General features: G+C 46.2%; 7 non-coding genes and 1 pseudogene across 7 annotated transcripts; 2 read left to right on the top strand and 6 right to left on the bottom strand.

The window, feature by feature from the left end:
- The window catches only part of LOC119959848, a 73,902-nt pseudogene that overhangs the window by 38,189 nt on the left and 14,938 nt on the right, over nt 1-20,775 (bottom strand).
- trnat-cgu lies at nt 10,348-10,419 on the bottom strand. The gene has a single exon. It is a non-coding gene; the product is annotated as a tRNA-Thr (tRNA).
- trnan-guu lies at nt 12,756-12,829 on the bottom strand. Its single transcript has one exon. It is a non-coding gene; the product is annotated as a tRNA-Asn (tRNA).
- trnav-cac lies at nt 15,051-15,123 on the bottom strand. The gene has a single exon. It is a non-coding gene; the product is annotated as a tRNA-Val (tRNA).
- trnap-ugg lies at nt 16,360-16,449 on the top strand. The gene is given in 2 exon segments: nt 16,360-16,395; nt 16,414-16,449. It is a non-coding gene; the product is annotated as a tRNA-Pro (tRNA).
- trnav-cac lies at nt 17,500-17,572 on the bottom strand. Its single transcript has one exon. It is a non-coding gene; the product is annotated as a tRNA-Val (tRNA).
- Nucleotides 18,811-18,900, top strand: trnap-ugg. The gene is given in 2 exon segments: nt 18,811-18,846; nt 18,865-18,900. It is a non-coding gene; the product is annotated as a tRNA-Pro (tRNA).
- trnav-uac lies at nt 19,950-20,022 on the bottom strand. Its single transcript has one exon. It is a non-coding gene; the product is annotated as a tRNA-Val (tRNA).

Raw genomic sequence — 20,775 nt, forward strand, 5'->3', positions numbered from 1 at the left:
CTGCATAAAACGCTGGTTAGCCCGCAGCTGGAGTGTGCAGTTCTGGTTGCCACATTATGGGAAGGGTGTGATTTCATCAGAGAGGCTGCAGAGGAGATTAATCAGGAGGTTTTCTGGGCAGGTGTGTTTCAGCTATGAAGAGAGGCTGGGTAGGCTGGGATTATTGTCCTGAAAACAGAGAAGGCCGAGGAAGACCTGATCGAGGTGTTCAAAATTTTGATGAACATAGAAAGGAAGAAACCTTTCCCCTCAGTAGAGGCGTCAACAACCAGGGGGCATAGATTTAAGGTAAGGGGCAGACGATTTAGAGAGAATTTGAGTGTGGTGAGATCCTGGAACTCTTTGCCTGTCACAGGGTGGTCGAGGCGGGAACATTCACAATAGTTAAGGAGCGTTCAGATGAGGACTTGAAACACAATAGCATGCAAGGCTACGGACCAAGTGTTAGGAAATTGCTGTAGACTAGATAGGTGCTTGATGGCCGGGGCAAACACGATGCGGCCAAAGAGCATTTCTTTACCGTAAAGCTCTACGACTAAGGAGCCTAAGGCAGGGAAACTGCCGATGGCGCCATGAGGCTGCCTCTCTTTAGGTCAAAGAAGGTAAAGGAAAGTCTGAACTAAGTTGCTGAAATTTAAATGGTCTGTTAATGAAGATCGCTTGGAGCTGTTTCCACGATCAGATACTTGGATAATACAAATATCGAGGAGAAATAAAGCTGAGGAAAATTCCATTCATTATCTGCACTGCGATTTGCTAAACTATAGAAGAGGTGTGTAAATAAAGCAAGAAGATTCAACAATAACTTTAGATGTAAATGTAGAGGGATTTACCGGAGCATGTAGAGAATGCTGTTTGTGAAAGAAGAATAAGTAACTCTTTCAAAGTATCTCGGGCAATATAGATCGTGTGACCTCATCCTTGACTCAAAGTTTCTAGATTCTAGTCCGTCATCTCCCTCCAAATCTATTTCTTCTCAGTGCCTTGCACAGTGAGCAGGTGCAGGATGGTTACGGTGTAGTGAAGATTCAACCGCCGCTATTTCCGCTCCACCAGTTCCGAGAGTCATCGCACACTTCACTCAATATTGAGACTGCGGTATCCCCGCCCACAGCTTCCGGTTGCTGCTCTCACTCTGACCCAATTGTGTTACAGGAGAGGTTGCTGCTGGTGGTTCATTCCTCTCATTGGCAGGTTTAGCAGTGCAGTGTAACGGGGATCTGTATTTCTGCCTCTGACACAGGATTTATCTCATTGTCGAGTTACAAACTCAAGGAGGATCATGAGGAACCATCTCGCTTCGCTCCTCATCGTTATCTCACTTCTCAGTCAGTATTTCCTTCCCAGCAACACTCCATTCTCTTCCTGACTGCTGTAACCCAGATGTTATTGTTGGTAAAATGACAGTGATAAATTTGCTGATAGTTGTATTACTCAATATGAAGCTGACTCTGATTGTCATTATCGCTGTTATTTCTGTTAGAATGGAGCCACCAAGATACCGTGGAGCAAAAGCACCCTGAAATAATGGTTCAAGAGGAAAGTCATGTCACAATAGCCTGCACCTTGAGAAGAAGCGATTCTAACACTTATGTGTACTGGTACAGTCAGCAGACCGGGAAAGCTCCAATGTACATGTTTCGTCTTATTGGGCTGAATGTACAAAGAAACACCGACCTCGATGATCGGTTTTCTTCTACGTTTGATAAAACGAACAAGACTACCGAGCTAACGATCAGTAACACAATGATCTCTGACAGCGCCGTGTATTTCTGTGCCATGCAGCCCACACTGCAACAGAGATATGGTGGACCCCGTACAAAAAACCCACACTGGCAGTTCCAGCTACTTTCCACCTTCATCGAGAGTTCAGTTTTCATAGTGAGAATGAGAAATATTGTAACAAACCACAACACACAAAAACATCAATAGTGAGGTCCACTTACACAGTTATTCCAGTTGACAATTGCAGCTCGCTTCTTAATAGATATAAGATTGATGAATCGATCTGTCATTCCTTAACTCCTGCTTCGAGTTCATATCTTGGTGTGCAGACTCACTCACTCAGTAAACTATCAAGTCTCATTAAACTACAACAAATGCTGCAATTTATGCACATGTCGAGCTTTTCAAATCATTACATGTACCAAGGAGTTTCAGAGGAACATTTAGGTCGAATGGTCAAAAGCTTGGTCAATAGTTCGGTTATTTGGGGCCACACAGTGGCTGGCACTGTTGGCTCACAGCGCCAGGGACCCGAATTCAATCCTCGCCTTGGGCGAGTTCATGGCTTTTGTACGTTCTCTCCATATCTGCGATGGTTTCCTCCGGGTGCTCTGGTTTCCTCCCATAATCCAAAAATATGCAGAATAGGTGGATCAGGTGGATTTAATGTATCTCAATTAACTAATCAGAGATGGCTGGGCAGGTGATGTGCTGTAGCTGTATGATGTGGGAGCTGGCTGTTCCCCTTGTGAATGGCAATGACCACATCTGCAGCAAGTGTTGGTTGCTGGAAGAACTCCGGCTCAGAGTTGATGATCTGGAATCTGAGCTTCAAACACTGCGGCACATCCGGGAGGGGGAGAGTTACCTGGACAGTTTGTTTCAGGAGGCAGTCACACCTGGGAGATTAAGTAATTCACATTCAGTAAGTGATCAGGGACTTCAGAGTGTGATTGTTAGTGAGGCAGGCAGGGGGAACCTGAGTTCAGGAGTGCAGGAGCCTCAGCCCTTGACCTTGTCCAACAGGTATGAGACTCTTGCTCCCTGTATGGATGAGGAAAAGGGCTCTGGACAGGATGAGCCAGCTGACCACGGTACCATGGTGCAGAAGGCCATTCAAGAGGGGGGAGTAAAAAGACAAGTAGTTGTTATAGGGGATTCTATAATTAGGGGGACAGATAGTATCCTATGCAAGCCGGATCGGGAGTCTCGCATGGTGTGTTGCCTGCCCGGTGCCAGGGTGCGGGACATCTCTGACCGGCTTGAAAGGATATTGGAGCGGGAGGGGGAGGATCCAGTTGTTGTGGTCCACGTTGGGACTAACAACATAGGTAAAGCTAGGGTGGAGGACCTGTTCGGGGACTATCAAGCACTAGGAAGAAAATTGAAATACAGGTCCTCAAGGGTCATAATCTCCGGATTACTGCCCGAGCCACGTGCCAATTGGCATAGGGACAAGAAAATTAGGGAAGTAAACACGTGGCTAAGGGATTGGTGTGGGAAAGAGGGATTCCACTTCATGGGACATTGGCATCAGTTTTGGAACCGGGGGGATCTGTACCGTTGGGACGGTCTCCACCTGAACCGATCTGGAACCAGTGTTGTAGCGAAGAGGATAAATAGGGTGGTCAGTAGGACTTTAAACTTCTGAGTTGGGGGGGGAAGGGAAAGTGAAAGCGACAGGGAGCATGGAGTTAAATGCCAAGATACGCAGGAGGATAACATGTAGGCAGGTGGATTTAAGCTTGAGGCAGACTAGGAATTCAACAAAAAGGAAGGATAACTTTGGACATCTTAGGACTTCCAATATCTGTAATGATAATAAAGTTAGCATTAAGGCACTTTACCTGAATGCTCGTAGCATTTGTAACAAAGTAGACGAACTAATGGCACAGATCATCGTGAATGATTATGATGTGGTAGGCATCACAGAGACATGGCTGCAGGGGGTTCAGGACTGGCAGTTAAACATCCAAGGATATACAACCTATCGAAAAGACAGGAAGGTGGGCCGAGGGGGTGGGGTTGCCTTGTTAGTTAAGAACAAAATTAAATCTATGGCACTAAACGACATAGGGTCGGATGATGTGGAGTCTGTGTGGGTAGAATTGAGGAACCACGAAGGCAAAAAAAACATAATGGGAGTTATGTACAGACCTCCTAACAGTGGTCAGGACCAGGGGCGCAACATGTACCGGGAAATAGAAAAGGCATGTCAGAAAGGCAAGGTCACGGTGATCATGGGGGACTTCAATATGCAGGTGGATTGGGTAAATAACGTAGCCAGTGGATCCAAAGAAAAGGAATTCATGGAATGCTTACAAGATGGCTTTTTGGAACAGCTTGTCATGGAGCCCACAAGGGAGCAGGCTATTCTGGACCTAGTGCTATGTAATGAACCAGACTTTATAAAAGATCTTAAAGTAAGGGAACACTAAGGGAAGCAGCGATCATAATATGGTTGAGTTCAGTCTGCAGTTTGAAAGAGAGAAGGCAAAATCGGATGTAATGGTGTTACAGTTAAATAAAGGTAATTACGAGGGCATGAGAGAGGAACTGGCGAAAATCGACTGAAGCAGACCCTAGTGGGGAAGACAGCAGAGCAAAAATGGCAGGAGTTTGTATGCATAATTGAGGACACTGTACAGAGGTTCATCCCCAAGAAAAGAAAGATTATCCGGGGAGGGATTAGACAGCCATGGCTGACAAAGGAGGTCACGAAATGTATCAAAGAAAAAGAGAGATTCTATAAAGTGGCCAAAAGCACTGGGAAATCAGAAGATTGGGAAGGCTACAAAAACAAACAGGTTAACAAAGAGACAAATAAGGAAGGAGAGGATCAAATATGAAGGCAGGCTAGCCAGTAATATAAGAAATGATAGTAAAAGTTTATTTCAATACATAAGAAACAAACGACAGGCCAAAGTAGACATTGGGCCAATTCAAACTGATTCCGGAAGGCTAGTGATGGGAGACGAGGAAATGGCTGGAGAACTTAATAGGTACTTTGCGTCTGTCTTCACAGTGGAAGACATGAGTAATATCCCAAAAATGATAGAGGGTCAGGGGGCTGAGTTGAGTATGGTTGCCATTATAAAAGAGATGGTGCTAAAAAAGCTAAAAGGCCTTAAAATTGACAAATCTCCTGGCCCCGATGGGCTACACCCTAGAGTTCTGAGAGAGGTGGCTGAAGAAATAGCGGAAGCGTTGGTTGAGATCTTTCAAAAATCACTGGAGTCAGGGAACGTCCCGGACGATTGGAAGATCGCTGTTGTAACCCCCTTGTTCAAGAAAGGATCAAGACAAAAGATGGAAAATTATAGGCCAATTAGCCTAACCTCGGTTGTTGGTAAAATTCTAGAATCGATCGTTAAGGATGAGATTTCTAAATTCTTGGAAGAGCAGGGTCGGATTCGAACAAGTCAACATGGATTTAGTAAGGGGAGGTCGTGCCTGACGAACCTGTTAGAATTCTTTGAGGAGGTGACAAGTAGGTTAGACCAGGGAAACCCAGTGGACGTGGTCTATCTGGATTTCCACAAGGCCTTTGATAAGGTGCCACACAGGAGGCTGCTGAGTAAGGTGAGGGCCCATGGTGTTCGAGGTGAGCTACTGGCATGGGTTGAGGATTGGCTGTCTGACAGAAGGCAGAGAGTTGGGATAAAAGGTTCTTAACCCGGTGTCCCACAGGGTTCAGTGTTGGGGCCGCAGCTGTTCACCATATATATTAATGATCTGGATGAAGGGACTGGGGGCATTCTAGCGAAGTTTGCCGATGATACGAAGTTAGGTGGTCAGGCAGGTAGTGCTGAGGAGGTGGGGAGGCTGCAGAAGGAACTAGACAGTTTGGGAGAGTGGTGCAGGAAATGGCTGATGCAATTCAACGTGAGAAAATGTGAGGTCTTGCACTTTGGAAAAAAGATTCCAAGCATAGACTACTTTCTAAACGGTGAGAAAATTCATAATGCCAAAGTACAAAGGGATCTGGGAGTGCTAGTCGAGGATTCCCTAAAGGTAAACATGCAGGTTGAATCTGTGATTAAGAAAGCGAATGCAATGTTGTCATTTATCTCAAGAGGGTTGGAATATAAAAGCAGCGATGTGCTACTGAGCCTTTATAAGGCTCTGGTTAGGCCCCATTTGGAGTACTGTGTCCAGTTTTGGGCCCCACATCTCAGGAAGGACATACTGGCACTGGAGCGTGTCCAGCGGAGATTCACACGGATGATCCCTGGAATGGCGGGTCTAACATATGATGAACGGCTGAGGATCCTGGGATTGTATTCATTGGAGTTTAGAAGGTTAAGGTGAGATCTAATAGAAACTTACAAGATAATACATGGCTTAGAAATGGTGGACGCAAAGAAACTGTTTCCGTTAGGCGAGGAGACGAGGACCCGTGGGCACAGCCTTAGAATTAGAGGGGGTAAATTCAGAACAGAAATGCGTAGACATTTCTTCAGCCAGAGAGTGGTGGGCCTGTGGAATTCATTGCCGCGGAGTGCAGTGGAGGCCGGGACGCTAAATGGCTTCAAGGCAGAGATAGATAAATTCTTGATGTCGCGAGGAATTAAGGGCTGCGGGGAGAATGCTGGTAGGTGGTTGAAATGCCCATCAGCCATGATTGAATGGCGGAGTGGACTCGATGGGCCGAATGGCCTTACTTCCACTCCTATGTCTTATGGTCTTATGGTCTTAATTAGATCGCCCTTTAGCCTTCTGTGCTCTAAGGAAAACCACCCCAACCTAATCAACCTGTCTTCATAGCTGAAAAACTCCAGCCCAGGCAACATCCTGGTGAATCTCCACTGCACCCTCCCTCGTGGAATCAAATCCTTGCCATAGTGTGGCGACCAGAACTGCACATCGTCCTCCAGCCGTGGTCTAACAAGCATTTCTACAGCTCCATCATAACCGCCCCCACCCCCGCTCTTATAGTCAACGGCAAATAAACGCAAGCCTTTCATAAGCCTTTTAAACCACTTATTTACCTGTCCTGCTACCTTCAGTGGTCTGTGGATTCGCACCCCAGGTCCCTCTGATTACTGTAATTCCGAGCGTCCGACCTTTCATTGTATATTCCCTTGCCCTTTCTAGTCCTCCCAAAATGCATCACCTCACACTTTTCAGAATCCATTTGCCGCTGTTTTAAAGTTTTCCTCAGAACAGTACAGGCCCTTTGGCCCTCAAAGTTGTGCCGAGCAATGATCACCCTACTCAAACCCACGTATCCACCCTATACCCGTAACCCAACAATCCGGGAATCGAACCTGGGACCCTGGAGCTGTGAAGCATTTATGCTAACCACTATGCTACCATGCTGCCCACCACTATGCTAACATGCTGCCCGAATGGTACCATGGTTTTATTTACCACAAAGGCTTTCTCGGAATCTGAGAACTTACTGATCATGCATCTTGCCAGCGCCCTTGGGTTTCACGGAATGTGGAGTTGAGGCCATGGTCACCTTAACCATGATCTCATTGAATTGTGGAGTAGACTGGAGTGGCCGATTGACCAAATCCCTGTTCCCCAGTCGGATGTTCATCTGGCAATGAAAAGGCCCTGCATTTTCCCGAGTCAGTGTTGTTACTGAGCGAGACACAGAATCGTTGAGCTGATCCACCACACCAGCACGCCGTATCCTTCAAAGGTGCGGCGATCCCAATGCCGCAGCCGGCTCACGGTACTTGTTATCCCAACATTATCACATCTTGCTTTATTGCAGCAGAGAAATGCATTCCTCTGATTGCCAGTGACACGCCAGTGAAAGACAAGGCCAGTAGAATTGGGCAGCCAATACCTGGACATAAATATGTACGCGGAAATCCTGGAAGTTTGTCACTCGCGGAATTATTATAGTGCCAGGAATGTTATAGCACTCAGAATCACAGATGCACAGAACCAAGCAATTCAGATGAGGCCTTCCGGTCAATCGAGTCTGCACCAACATGTGAAAAATACAGGACTAACTACAGGACCTCATTTGTCAGCACGTGTTCCATAGCCTTGAATGTGAAGACGTGCCATGTGTTCAGCCAGGTACTATTTAATGGATGTGAAGCACACTGCCTCTACCACCCTCCCACGTAGTTTACTCCAGACAGTCACCATCCTCTGGCTAAATAAGATTTTCCTCAAATTCACCATTACCTTCTGCCCTTCACCGTGAACTTGTGTCCACCCGTAACTGACCCTTCAACTAAGAGGAACAACTGCTCCCTATCCACCCTGCCATGCCCCTCATAATCTTGTACACCCAAAACTATGCAACGTCTCTTCATAACATAAATGGGCGAAGTATGTCCCTGATCTGCGTGGGAATCGAACAGAAGACATGTCGTGTCAACAGAAATTTCAGGTATTTTCGATCGAAAAATTGATTTCTATTAAAGTCTAAACCTGGCACCATGTGCTTCCCATGTCCCAACTGATAGTAATTCTCATGTTGCTCGGCGGTTATTATACATTAAGCATACATTGTCGTAATAATAATCTTCACTAGTGTCATAAGTAGGCTTACATTAACACTGCAATGAAGTTACTGTGAAAATTCCCGAGTCACCACACTGTCCAATTCGCCTAACAGCACGTCCTTTCAGGACTTGAGGGAGGAAACCGGAGCACCCGGAGGAAACCCACGTAGACACGTAGACACCGCACAAATAGAGAACCAAGCCAGGAATCGAACGCGGGTCCTAGGAGCATAAGGCAGCAGAGCAACCCACTGAGCCACAGTGCCGCCCATTAAGTACCTTGTACATTTTGTACCGCAGCACGTATTGATCCGTTCTGCTTTTCGTTAAAAGAACAGGTGACGAGGAGTCTTTGTCCTTGGACTTTCTGCAAGAGCAGGCCATGATTTTCGTCCATATCCTCAGTTGAGTGCCACCCTCTGCCGGTAGGTAGATATTCTGGTTTTAAAGTTACAATACAATTTGCGGTATGATAGACCATAATAAGACCATAAGACTATTAGAAATAGGAGTAGAATTAGGTCACTTGGCCCATCAAGTCCGCTCTGCCATTCAATCATGGCTGATATTTTCAACCATAGCTCTCAAGATTTCCCAAACTATTCCTCTCTTGATCTACACAGGGACAGAGACATGTCCGGTAAATATACATGATTGCTTGCCTGAGCGTGGGATCAATTCCTTATCGGAAAGGAACCTCAGTGATGCTGTAAACACTCACTCAGGGTTGTGTACGGGACTTTAGGTTTTCTCGAACGCTGTTTCTCAGTGCGCAGTAATAACCCTACCCATCCTCCACAGCGAATGCGCTTATACTGAGGTAACAGTTCTGTTTAGATTTGTCAGCAAACGCCAGATATCGTCCTGAACCCACATCTTTCTTCATTGCTGAGTTGTTGGTGATAATCCATCTCGGTGGCTGTGCCGGTTTCTCCTGATATCATTGCATTTTGTACATGTTGGGGCCTTTATATTGGCAATTTAACTTCCCCGAAGCCCCTTCTGAGACTGTTATTGTCACTGGTGACTGAGCTACTGGATTGAACATTGCCGGCCTGCGAAAGCGAAGGACTGAAATGAACAGATTGTTCTTCCTTTATAAAGTTAGAGTTTGTTCAATTAAGAGGTGCTTTTTAGCGTGGCTAGTCCACTGAGCCTGTACATCTAGGTTGTGGGAGTGAGAATGTTCAAACACCACACGGACAGTGATCTGGGACCGGGATCGAACCCGTGTCCTCAGTGCAATGAGGCAGCAGTGCCAACCATTGCGCCACCGTGCCGCCCTGAGTTTAAACAGAGTTGATATAAATCTACTTGTATCTGCGGCATTTTTGGGACCTCTGATGCAGGCACCTCATAGATCTTCCCGATCGTTAATTACACATAGCCTATGTGTATTAATATGCTAATCTGGTTTAATTAACACTATAACTACTTACTGTTCTAAAGCGCCGCCAGTATTATCACAACCATGTCTGACTGAATCTCTCCCAGTGAACTGGACTGGACTGAGTCAGGGATTGTGTAGGAGAGAGGGAACTTAGTGCAGTGCAGGGAGAGGGTCTATTGTGACATCACTCGCCTCCCATCCTATCGGCTTGGCGGACACCATCAGGTGAGTTTCTGACGCCCGTGGTTGAATTTGGCGCCCTCTGCTGCCGGATTCGGTTTACTCAGTGTTAGAATTCGGCTGTTGAGTGGATTCAGTGTTGACTGCAATGCATATCAGGACGAGAAACCTAGACAGAAATCTAAATTTCAGCTGTTTATACACTATCTTTGTCACTATAGGTGTTTCTAATCAAAAAACGATGCTTAATCTGTGCAAATCATCCCTGGAGTTCTCGGTTCACACCTTAGGACGAAGTCGAAAGAATGCCAAGACTTTCGGTGGACATGCGAAGGTTAGAACACAGAATAATAGCAGGGTCAACAGACTAGTTTTCTTTATTTTGGTTCTGACGAAGAAGGTACAAAAGGGGAACTGCTCTGAACATCGCTTTTTTCAGAGACCAGATTGTCTGGAATTATTTTCATTAGCTGAAGGTTAAATGTCCTATGAAGAAAATAGGTGAACGACATTTCATGCTGCAAGTGTTTGCGAGACCATGAAACGTTACAGAGAACTTTGAATGGATCAGCACCGAGACACGGGCGGGATTCGAACCCACGATTTTTGGTTTACGAGACCAACGCCTTTCCCCTTGGCCACCGCACCTTAGGCAAGTAAATGATGTTGATTGCACTGTGAGTTGTTATCATTTGGAGTCTGGCGCAACAATTGATGAGAGAAGAAGAATCAATAGAACATTTCAAAAAGTATTGTCAGAACTTGAGAACGGAAAACCCCGCGGGATTTAAATGCAGGGTGAAAAGGGCAATAGAAAAAGTTATTTCAAATAGGCGCAGGTAGCGTCAGTTTAATCTGCCCCCACCCCTCCGACACTATATTGTTCTCAGTGAGTTGAGCAGGTGCAGGACGGTCACGGGATGCTGGGTGCTCAACTGACGCTATTTCCGCCCCATCACTTGTGACTGCAGCTGATAACCGCCGCACAATTTTCAGCTTTGAGTCTGCGGTGCCCCGGTCACAGTTTCCGTTTGATGGCCTCGCTCCAACACCATTGGGATATTCTAGACATTGCTGCCGCTGCTCCATTCCTGTCATTGGTTGGATCAGCAATGCAGTGGGACCTGAATCTGGATTGCTGCTCTGACAGATAATTGCCTGACCTGAAGAGCGATTGATTCAGGAACTATCGCGGGGAACCGCCTCGTCACCCTCCTCGTTATGATCTCGCTACTCAGTATTACCTTCACTGCAAAACCCCCATTCTCCCCTTACTGAGTAACCAGATATTATCGTTAATTAAATAATAATGCCATGATGTGGAGATGCCGGCGTTGGACTGGGGTGAGCACAGTAAGAAGTCTTACAACACCAGGTTAAAGTCCAACAGGTTTGTTTCAAACACGAGCTTTCGGAGCCACCTGAAGAAGGAGCCGTGCTCCGAAAGCTCGTGTTTGAAACAAACCTGTTGGACTTTAACCTGGTGTTGTAAGACTTCTTACTGTAAATAATAATGAGTATGGTGCAGGTGACCGTTACGTTGGTCAATATGAGGCTGATTCTGAATTTTGAGATTATTATTGTTTTCTGTTCGTTTCTATCAGACTGGAGCCACCAAGACCCAGTGGAACATCTGGACGCTGAAATGATGGTTGAAGAGGATACTGACGCCACACAGCAGTACAATCGATACTGACGATCCTGATACACAGTCAGCATCCGGGCAGCCTGCACGGTTCATATTCCGTCTGATTGGAGAGAATCTGCGAAGCAGCAAATGTAGAAGTGATCGCAATATGACACATATATAGAGAAATACCAGCACACAAATATAGAGATCCCTATATGTGTCTGTGCCGTCAATCACATTATAGCAGAAAGGCAGTGGGTCCCAGAAACAAACCGACACCAAGAGGGGTAGGGGTATATGTGTGTGTGTGGTGGGGGGGGGGGGGGGGGGGGGTGATATTCATCTCTCAAGGTGGATACGAGAGGGCGGTCAGAAAGACCATCGCCATTTATTATTATGTGAAAATGGAGCAAGACGGGTTATTGGATTGGATTTGTTTATTACCGAGGTACAGTGAAAAGTATTTTTCTGCAAGCAGCTCAACAGATCATTCAGTACATGGAAGAAAAGGGAATTAAACAAATTTCAAGAAAATACATGGGACTACATAATAGGGCAACACAAGATATACAATGTAACTACATATGCATTGGCATCGGTTGAAGCACACAGTCAGTCAATAAAAGAGTCATTTCGGAGTCTGGTGACAGTGGGGAAACTGCTAACCATCTCCACCTCGTCCACGTTGATGCTGATAGGGGTGTTTACAGTACTTTGCTACCTGAAGTCGATGACCAGCTCTTTAGTTTTGCTGGCATTGAGGGAGAGATTGTTGTCGTTACACCACTCCACTAGGTTCTCTATCTCCCTCCTGTATTCGGACTCGTCGTTATTCAAGATCCGGCCCACTCTGGTCGTATCGTCAGCCAACTTGTAGATGGAGTTGGAACCAAGTTTTGCCACGCAGTCGTGTGTGTACAGAGAGTAGAGTAAGGGGCTAAGTACCCAGCCTTGCGGGGCAACAGTTTTGAGGACTATTGTGGAGGAGGTGTTGGTGTTCATTCTTACTGACTGTGGTCTGTTGGTCAGAAAGTCAAGGATCCAGTTGCAGAGTGGGGGTGCCAAGTCCTAGGTTTTGGAGCTTTGATATGAGCTTGGCTGGGATTATGGTGTTGAAGGCGGAGCTGTAGTCAATAAATAGGAGTCCTTGTTTTCGAGATGCTCTCGGGATAGGGAAATGGCGTCTGATGTGGACCGGTTGCAACGGTATGCAAATTGATGTGGGGCAAGGCATTCCGGGAGTATGGAGGTGATGCACTTAATGATCATCCTCTCTGACCTGCTTGGTCTGCTTTCAAAGCCAGCGATTTAGCTCTGTCCTAAACAGATATCATCCAGGAGTGGAACAACAATCCGACTCGGGGTGGGATCGAACCACCAACCTTTTGGTTAACAGCCGAACGCGCTAACCGATTGCGCCACGGAGACGACTACAGGATCACAACTCTGTGCATTTCAACAGTGACCGCCAATCCTCTGATTGCCAGGGACCGAATGAGAGTGCTGGCAATATTGGTCCCCTGAGGCAGTGCGGAAAATATCTGGAAGGAGCGTACACATGGTCCCGCGGACATGGACATTTGTGAGACGTGGAATCATTACAGGCCCGTGGATTTTACAGAACTCACTTGGACAGCACCACACTTTCGTTGAAACACGTCCCTTATCTGGGAACCTCCATAACAGAAAGCAGGAAATGTCAACATAGATTTGATGTATTTTCGATCAGAAAGTCGATGTTCCGCTGAAGACTACTGGGGGCTCAGACTCATTGGCATAAGGTCGACCTAAGTTAACGGTCCTGGAAGATTTTATTATCCCCACATCTGAGAACTTTCGTTCCTGCTGCTCGGAAGTGGATATTCCAAGCTTAAATTTACTGTGCATCGCGACATGCTGATTAATCTCACGAATCCGAAACGGCTCCTCTATTGACCAATACAAGGACAGAGACGGCAATGCAATTGTGGAGAAATAGACCTGAGTATTTTTCTGAATCCAGATCAAACCATCCTCCGGTACAAGGGCAGGAACGGAAATTTGCTCGAATTGAAAATACTCTCTGAGGCTTTCGTACGTGGTTGTAGCTGCTTTGTGACACTCTGCTCATTGCACAGTAACAGACCGCCCCGTCCTCCACACTGAGCGCGTTTATATTGAGGTGACCATTCTTTTTAGACTTGTTGGCAGCCGCCAGATATCGTCCTGAGATCTCCTCTTTCTTCATCGTCAATATGTTAATGATGACCAATCTCGGCGGCTGTGCCGGATTTTGCTGATACCACAGCATGTGGTACATCCTCCAGTCTGTATATTCGCAATCTAACTGCACTGAACCTCTTTCCGATTTCTAACCTGTCCCGGTTTTTATGAAAGGTAATGGTGAAAGACGAACTTTGTTGTCCTGTCGACTGACTACCTGAGATGTTGCAGTAATTTTGGCGTTCTCCGCAGATGTTAGCTTGATTTTCGATGGCAATGACAGTATGCTTTGGCTCTTTTCGCGGGGCTCGTTGGTCTACAGGTATGATTCTCGCTTTGGGTGTATCGCTGTCGGAGTTTGCGGGTCCCGGGTTCAAATCCCGGACGAGCCCTTCGATGAGGGTTCCCGTTGGTCAAACCGCATGTTTTCTTCATTTCTTTGCGGCGCAGGCGGCGGGATTCATTCACATTGGGTTTGCTTTGAGAAGCTGAGCTCAAACTGCATGGAACCAATACGTTCCCGAGAAGTTTGTCAATGTGTGGGCATTCACATTTCAATTGACTAATTCTGGTGGACCCAGACAGCTCTTTGTCCCTTTCATTTTATCAGTTCAACAACTTCAGACTGTGAACTCTTACTTCCCCCTCCACCACATGTTTTTTCCATCAACTTATCATTCCTACCATTGATATATTTTACCCTAAGCATTGCCCCCCTCCCCCCAGCCCATACCATCCTACTTCAGCAATCTGATCCCTGTTTGTAATTGTTCTCTGACGCACTGCTTACCTTTGTTCTGCCATTAACACATTCTGACCGCTTGATGCGCCATCAGCACCTTTCATAGCCTTGATTAGCCTCATTTACATTCCCTTTTTCTTTCTGCCCGAGACAGTTTCGTCATTTCCCACCTATTGCTAGCCGTCTATCGAGGCCCAATACAGCACTACACCCCCCCCCCCCCCCCCCACCACCCACAATCGTCTGAATCTCCAATTCCAGTTCTCCAGCTTTGACAAAGTGTCCACTTGATTGGAAACGACAGCTGCCATTTCGCTCCCCAGAGGCTGTCAGACCTGCTGAGATTGTCCAGTATTTTCTGTTTTTGTTTCCGTTTGAAGCATCCGCAGTAAGTTGCATTTGTCACACATTTAGGCATGTTTGAGATGGTGATTAAATATGTTCATTTGTAAATCGGTGAAACTCTGTTGTGGATGAACTAGCTGCTAATATCCGAGGTGTGCCAAGATATGAAAATTCTTCACCTCTCATTGCCTGCCGAAAATTCAGTGCTTGGGCCTTAATGTTCAATTCAGTTTAGTGGCTAATGTGAGACGAAATTTCATAGTCCTGGAACACACGAGCAACGGCAACATTCAGGAAACAGAATTATTTTGTGCCCAATAATTGTGCAAACTTTTCTCACACGAAATGCTAAATGTTCGATGTTTCTGTCCGGTTTCGAACCGGGGACCTTTCGCGTGTGAGGCGAATGTGATAACCACTACACTACAGAAACCGCTGGCAAGCAAAGGACGTGCGGAATGTACAACCTCACTGTGTTGCTGCAGATTCTGATGGTCTGTTTGAGAGGCCAGGTCCCTTGTTGCAAGCGACAGCTGTTTCTTAAATTAACAGATGTCTCAACATATAAAGCCGTGAGATGTAGAAATTATATCGAAATTAACATAAGTTATATTTTGCTGAATGTCGGTCTCAAATTTGTGCTCTTTGGTCTCGAGGTCTGGTTCTCGTTTAAGGATGTTCAAGCAATGCCTATGGGAGTGGTCGTGGGTTTAAATCCAGGACAGGCTCTTTACTCCAGGTCAGGGATTACGAATTGTTTGCGATGCTGACGGCAGGGTTGATTTACATTGGCCCACTCTGAAAAAGATTTCTCAGGACTCGGAATGTTTACGTCGTTTCTCTCCCCACAGATGATGCTCGAGAGAGAGAGAGAGACAGTGTCTGAGCTGGAGTGCGTTTGGATAAAATTGATGCTCCAGATCTGTGTTAACCACAGGGACGTGACCCATCTAATCCACAGAGCCAAAGTGGAGAATTAAACTGACTGGAGAGCTGGGTCTTAACGCTAACCTCCCGGACCTCGGCGTCGTGAAATGTTCCAAAGAAGCTCAACAGCCACTCGAGGAACAGCAGCGCATCTTTCCACTGGGCTCAATACAGCTTTCACACTCAGTGTGTAGTCAGTAGTTTCACACTGTAAATGCTGCACCCATTTTGTGTGTCGTTCCATCGCAGATTTGGATTTAAATCTTGTTTCCACTTGTTCTTTGTGTCCGGGCGGTAGTTGTTGATCAATCTGCCATCGATAGCTCCTCCAGACATATATTTTGTTTCATTGTTTCTTCCATTGCGCTGACAGAGGGCTGGCACTGACACGGCGGCCGGAATGGCCTCATACTGTGGTGTCATTATTCTCTGATTTGATGCTAACCTAACTCTGTGGCCAGGGTCCCAAGGCGTCTTCTCATTTAATCTCTCCTGACTTGCCCCCTATTAGATCCCTTTCCTAATGTTCTGTTTCCTCATTCCGGGAGTTCACTTGGTTAAGACGTACCACATTTCTAACCTGTCCCGGTTTTAATGAAAGGTGATGGTGAAAGACGAACTTTGCTGTCCTGTCGACAAATGCCGCCTGAGTCCCTGAGATGTTGCAGTACTTTTGGCGTTCTCCGCAGATGTTAGATTGATTTTCGATGGCAATGACAGTATGCTTTGACTATTTTTGTGGGGCTCGTTGGTCTAGGGGTATGATTCTCGCTTTGGGTGTGTCGCTGTCGGAATTTGCGAGAGGTCCCGGGTTCAAATCCCGGACGAGCCCTTCGATGAGGTTTTCCGTTGGTCAAACAGCATGTTTTCTTCATTTCTTTGCGGCGCAGGCGGCGGGATTCATTCACATTGTGTTTGCTTTGAGAAGCTGAGCTCAGACTGCTTGGAACCAATACGTTCCCGAGAAGTTTGTCAATGTGTGGGCATTCACATTTCTATTGACTAATTCTGGTGGACTCAGACAGCTCTTTGTCCCTTTCATTTTATCAGTTCAACAACTTCAGACTGTGAACTCTCACTTCCCCCTCCACCACATGTTTTTTCCATCAACTTATCATTCCTTACATTGATATGTTTTACCCTAAGCATTACCCCCCTCCCCCCAGCCCATACCATCCTACTTCAGCAATCTGATCCCTGTTTGTAATTTTTCTCTAACGCACTGCTTACCTTTGTTCTGCCATTAACCCATTCTGACCGCTTGATGCGCCATCAGCACCTTTCATAGCCTTGATTAGCCTCATTTACATTCCCTTTTTCTTTCTGCCCGAGACAGTTTCGTAATTTCCCACCTATTGCTAGCCGTCTATCGAGGCCCAATACAGCACTCCACCACCCCCACCCCCCACCCACAATCGTCTGAATCTCCAATTCCAGTTCTCCAGCTTTGACAAAGTGTCCACTTGACTGGAAACGACAGCTGCCATTTCGCTCCCCAGACGCTGTCAGACCTGCTGAGATTGTCCAGTATTTTCTGTTTTTGTTTCCGTTTGAAGCATCCGCAGTAAGTTGCATTTGTCACACATTTAGGCATGTTTGAGATGGTGATTAAATATGTTCATTTGTAAATCGGTGAAACTCTGTTGTGGATGAACGAGCTGCTAATATCCGAGGTGTGCCAAGATATGAAAATTCTTCACCTCTCATTGCCTGCCGAAAATTCAGTGCTTGGGCCTTAATGTTCAATTCAGTTTAGTGGCTCATGTGAGACGAAATTTCATAGTCCTGGAACACACGAGATTCCGGCAACATTCAGGAAACAGAATTATTTTGTGCCCAATAATTGTGCAAACTTTTCTCACACGAAATGCTAAATGTTCGATGTTTCTGTCCGGTTTCGAACCGGGGACCTTGCGCGTGTGAGGCGAATGTGATAACCACTACACTACAGAAACCGCTGGCAAGCAAAGGACGTGCGGAATGTACAACCTCACTGTGTTGCTGCAGATTCTGATGGTCTGTTTGAGAGGCCAGGTCCCTTGTTGCAAGCGACAGCTGTTTCTTAAATTAACAGATGTCTCAACATATAAAGCCGTGAGATGTAGAAATTATATCGAAATTAACATAAGTTATATTTTGCTGAATGTCGGTCTCAAATTTGTGCTCTTTGGTCTCGAGGTCTGGTTCTCGTTTAAGGATTTTCAAGCAATGCCTATGGGAGTGGTCGTGGTTTTAAATCCAGGACAGGCTCTTTACTCCAGGTCAGGGATTACGAATTGTTTGCGATGCTGACGGCAGGGTTGATTTACATTGGCCCACTCTGAAAAAGATTTCTCAGGACTCGGAATGTTTACGTCGTTTCTCTCCCCACAGATGATGCTCGAGAGAGAGAGAGAGAGACAGTGTCTGAGCTGGAGTGCGTTTGGATAAAATTGATGCTCCAGATCTGTGTTAACCACAGGGACGTGACCCATCTAATCCACAGAGCCAAAGTGGAGAATTAAACTGACTGGAGAGCTGGGTCTTAACGCTGACCTGCCGGACCTCGGCGTCGTGAAATGTTCCAAAGAAGCTCAACAGCGACTCGAGGAACAGCAGCGCATCTTTCCACTGGGCTCAATACAGCTTTCACACTCAGTGTGTGTTCAGTAGTTTCACACTGTAAATGCTGCACCCATTTTGTGTGTCGTTCCATCGCAGATTTGGATTTCAATCTTGTTTCCACTTGTTCTTTGTGTCCGGGCGGTAGTTGTTGATCAATCTGCCATCGATAGCTCCTCCAGACATATATTTTGTTTCATTGTTTCTTCCATTGCGCTGACAGAGAGCTGGCACAGACACGGCGGCCGGAATGGCCTCATACTGTGGTGTCATTATTCTCTGATTTGATGCTAACCTAACTCTGTGGCCAGGGTCCCAAGGCGTCTTCTCATTTAATCTCTCCTGACTTGCCCCCTATTAGATCCCTTTCCTGTTGTTCTGTTTCCTCCCTCCGGGAGTTCACTTGGTTAAGACGTACCACATTTCTAACCTGTCCCGGTTTTAATGAAAGGTGACGGTGAAAGACGAACTTTGCTGTCCTGTCGACAAATGCCGCCTGAGTCCCTGAGATGTTGCAGTACTTTTGGCGTTCTCCGCAGATGTTAGATTGATTTTCGATGGCAATGACAGTATGCTTTGACTAATTTTGCGGGGCTCGTTGGTCTAGGGGTATGATTCTCGCTTTGGGTGTGTCGCTGTCGGAATTTGCGAGAGGTCCCGGGTTCAAATCCCGGGCGAGCCCTTCGATGAGGTTTTCCGTTGGTCAAACCGCATGTTTTCTTCATTTCTTTGCGGCGCAGGCGGCGGGATTCATTCACATTGTGTTTGCTTTGAGAAGCTGAGCTCAGACTGCATGGAACCAATACGTTCCCGAGAAGTTTGTCAATGTGTGGGCATTCACATTTCTATTGACTAATTCTGGTGGACTCAGACAGCTCTTTGTCCCTTTCATTTTATCAGTTCAACAACTTCAGACTGTGAACTCTCACTTCCCTCTCCACCACATGTTTTTTCCATCAACTTATCATTCCTTACATTGATATGTTTTACCCTAAGCATTGCCCACCTCCCCCCAGCCCATACCATCCTACTTCAGCAATCTGATCCCTGTTTGTAATTGTTCTCTGACGCACTGCTTACCTTTGTTCTGCCATTAACACATTCTGACCGCTTGATGCGCCATCAGCACCTTTCATAGCCTTGATTAGCCTCATTTACATTCCCTTTTTCTTTCTGCCCGAGACATTTTCGTCATTTCCCACCTATTGCGAGCCGTCTATCGAGGTCCAATACAGCACTCCACCACCCCCACCCCCCACCCCCAATCGTCTGAATCTCCAATTCCAGTTCTCCAGCTTTGACAAAGTGTCCACTTGACTGGAAACGACAGCTGCCATTTCGCTCCCCAGAGGCTGTCAGACCTGCTGAGATTGTCCAGTATTTTCTGTTTTTGTTTCCGTTTGAAGCATCCGCAGTAAGTTGCATTTGTCACACATTTAGACATGTTTGAGATGGTGATTAAATATGTTCATTTGTAAATCGCTGAAACTCTGTTGTGGATGAACGAGCTGCTAATATCCGAGGTGTGCCAAGATATGAAAATTCTTCACCTCTCATTGCCTGCCGAAAATTCAGTGCTTGGGCCTTAATGTTCAATTCAGTTTAGTGGCTAATGTGAGACGAAATTTCATAGTCCTGGAACACACGAGCAACGGCAACATTCAGGAAACAGAATTATTTTGTGCCCAATAATTGTGCAAACTTTTCCCACACGAAATGCTAAACGTTCGATGTTTCTGTCCGGTTTCGAACCGGGGACCTTTCGCGTGTAAGGCGAATGTGATAACCACTACACTACAGAAACCGCTGGCAAGCAAAGGACGTGCGGAATGTACAACCTCACTGTGTTGCTGCAGATTCTGATGGTCTGTTTGAGAGGCCAGGTCCCTTGTTGCAAGCGACAGCTGTTTCTTAAATTAACAGATGTCTCAACATATAAAGCCGTGAGATGTAGAAATTATATCGAAATTAACATAAGTTATATTTTGCTGAATGTCGGTCTCAAATTTGTGCTCTTTGGTCTCGAGGTCTGGTTCTCGTTTAAGGATGTTCAAGCAATGCCTATGGGAGTGGTCGTGGGTTTAAATCCAGGACAGGCTCTTTACTCCAGGTCAGGGATTACGAATTGTTTGCGATGCTGACGGCAGGGTTGATTTACATTGGCCCACTCTGAAAAAGATTTCTCAGGACTCGGAATGTTTACGTCGTTTCTCTCCCCACAGATGATGCTCGAGAGAGAGAGAGAGACAGTGTCTGAGCTGGAGTGCGTTTGGATAAAATTGATGCTCCAGATCTGTGTTAACCACAGGGACGTGACCCATCTAATCCACAGAGCCAAAGTGGAGAATTAAACTGACTGGAGAGCTGGGTCTTAACGCTAACCTCCCGGACCTCGGCGTCGTGAAATGTTCCAAAGAAGCTCAACAGCCACTCGAGGAACAGCAGCGCATCTTTCCACTGGGCTCAATACAGCTTTCACACTCAGTGTGTGTTCAGCAGTTTCACACTGTAAATGCTGCACCGATTTTGCGTGTCCTTACATCGCAGATTTGGGTTT

This window comes from Scyliorhinus canicula, unplaced genomic scaffold, assembly GCF_902713615.1.
Source record: "Scyliorhinus canicula unplaced genomic scaffold, sScyCan1.1, whole genome shotgun sequence".
In the NCBI taxonomy this organism is placed as follows: Eukaryota; Metazoa; Chordata; class Chondrichthyes; order Carcharhiniformes; family Scyliorhinidae; genus Scyliorhinus; species Scyliorhinus canicula.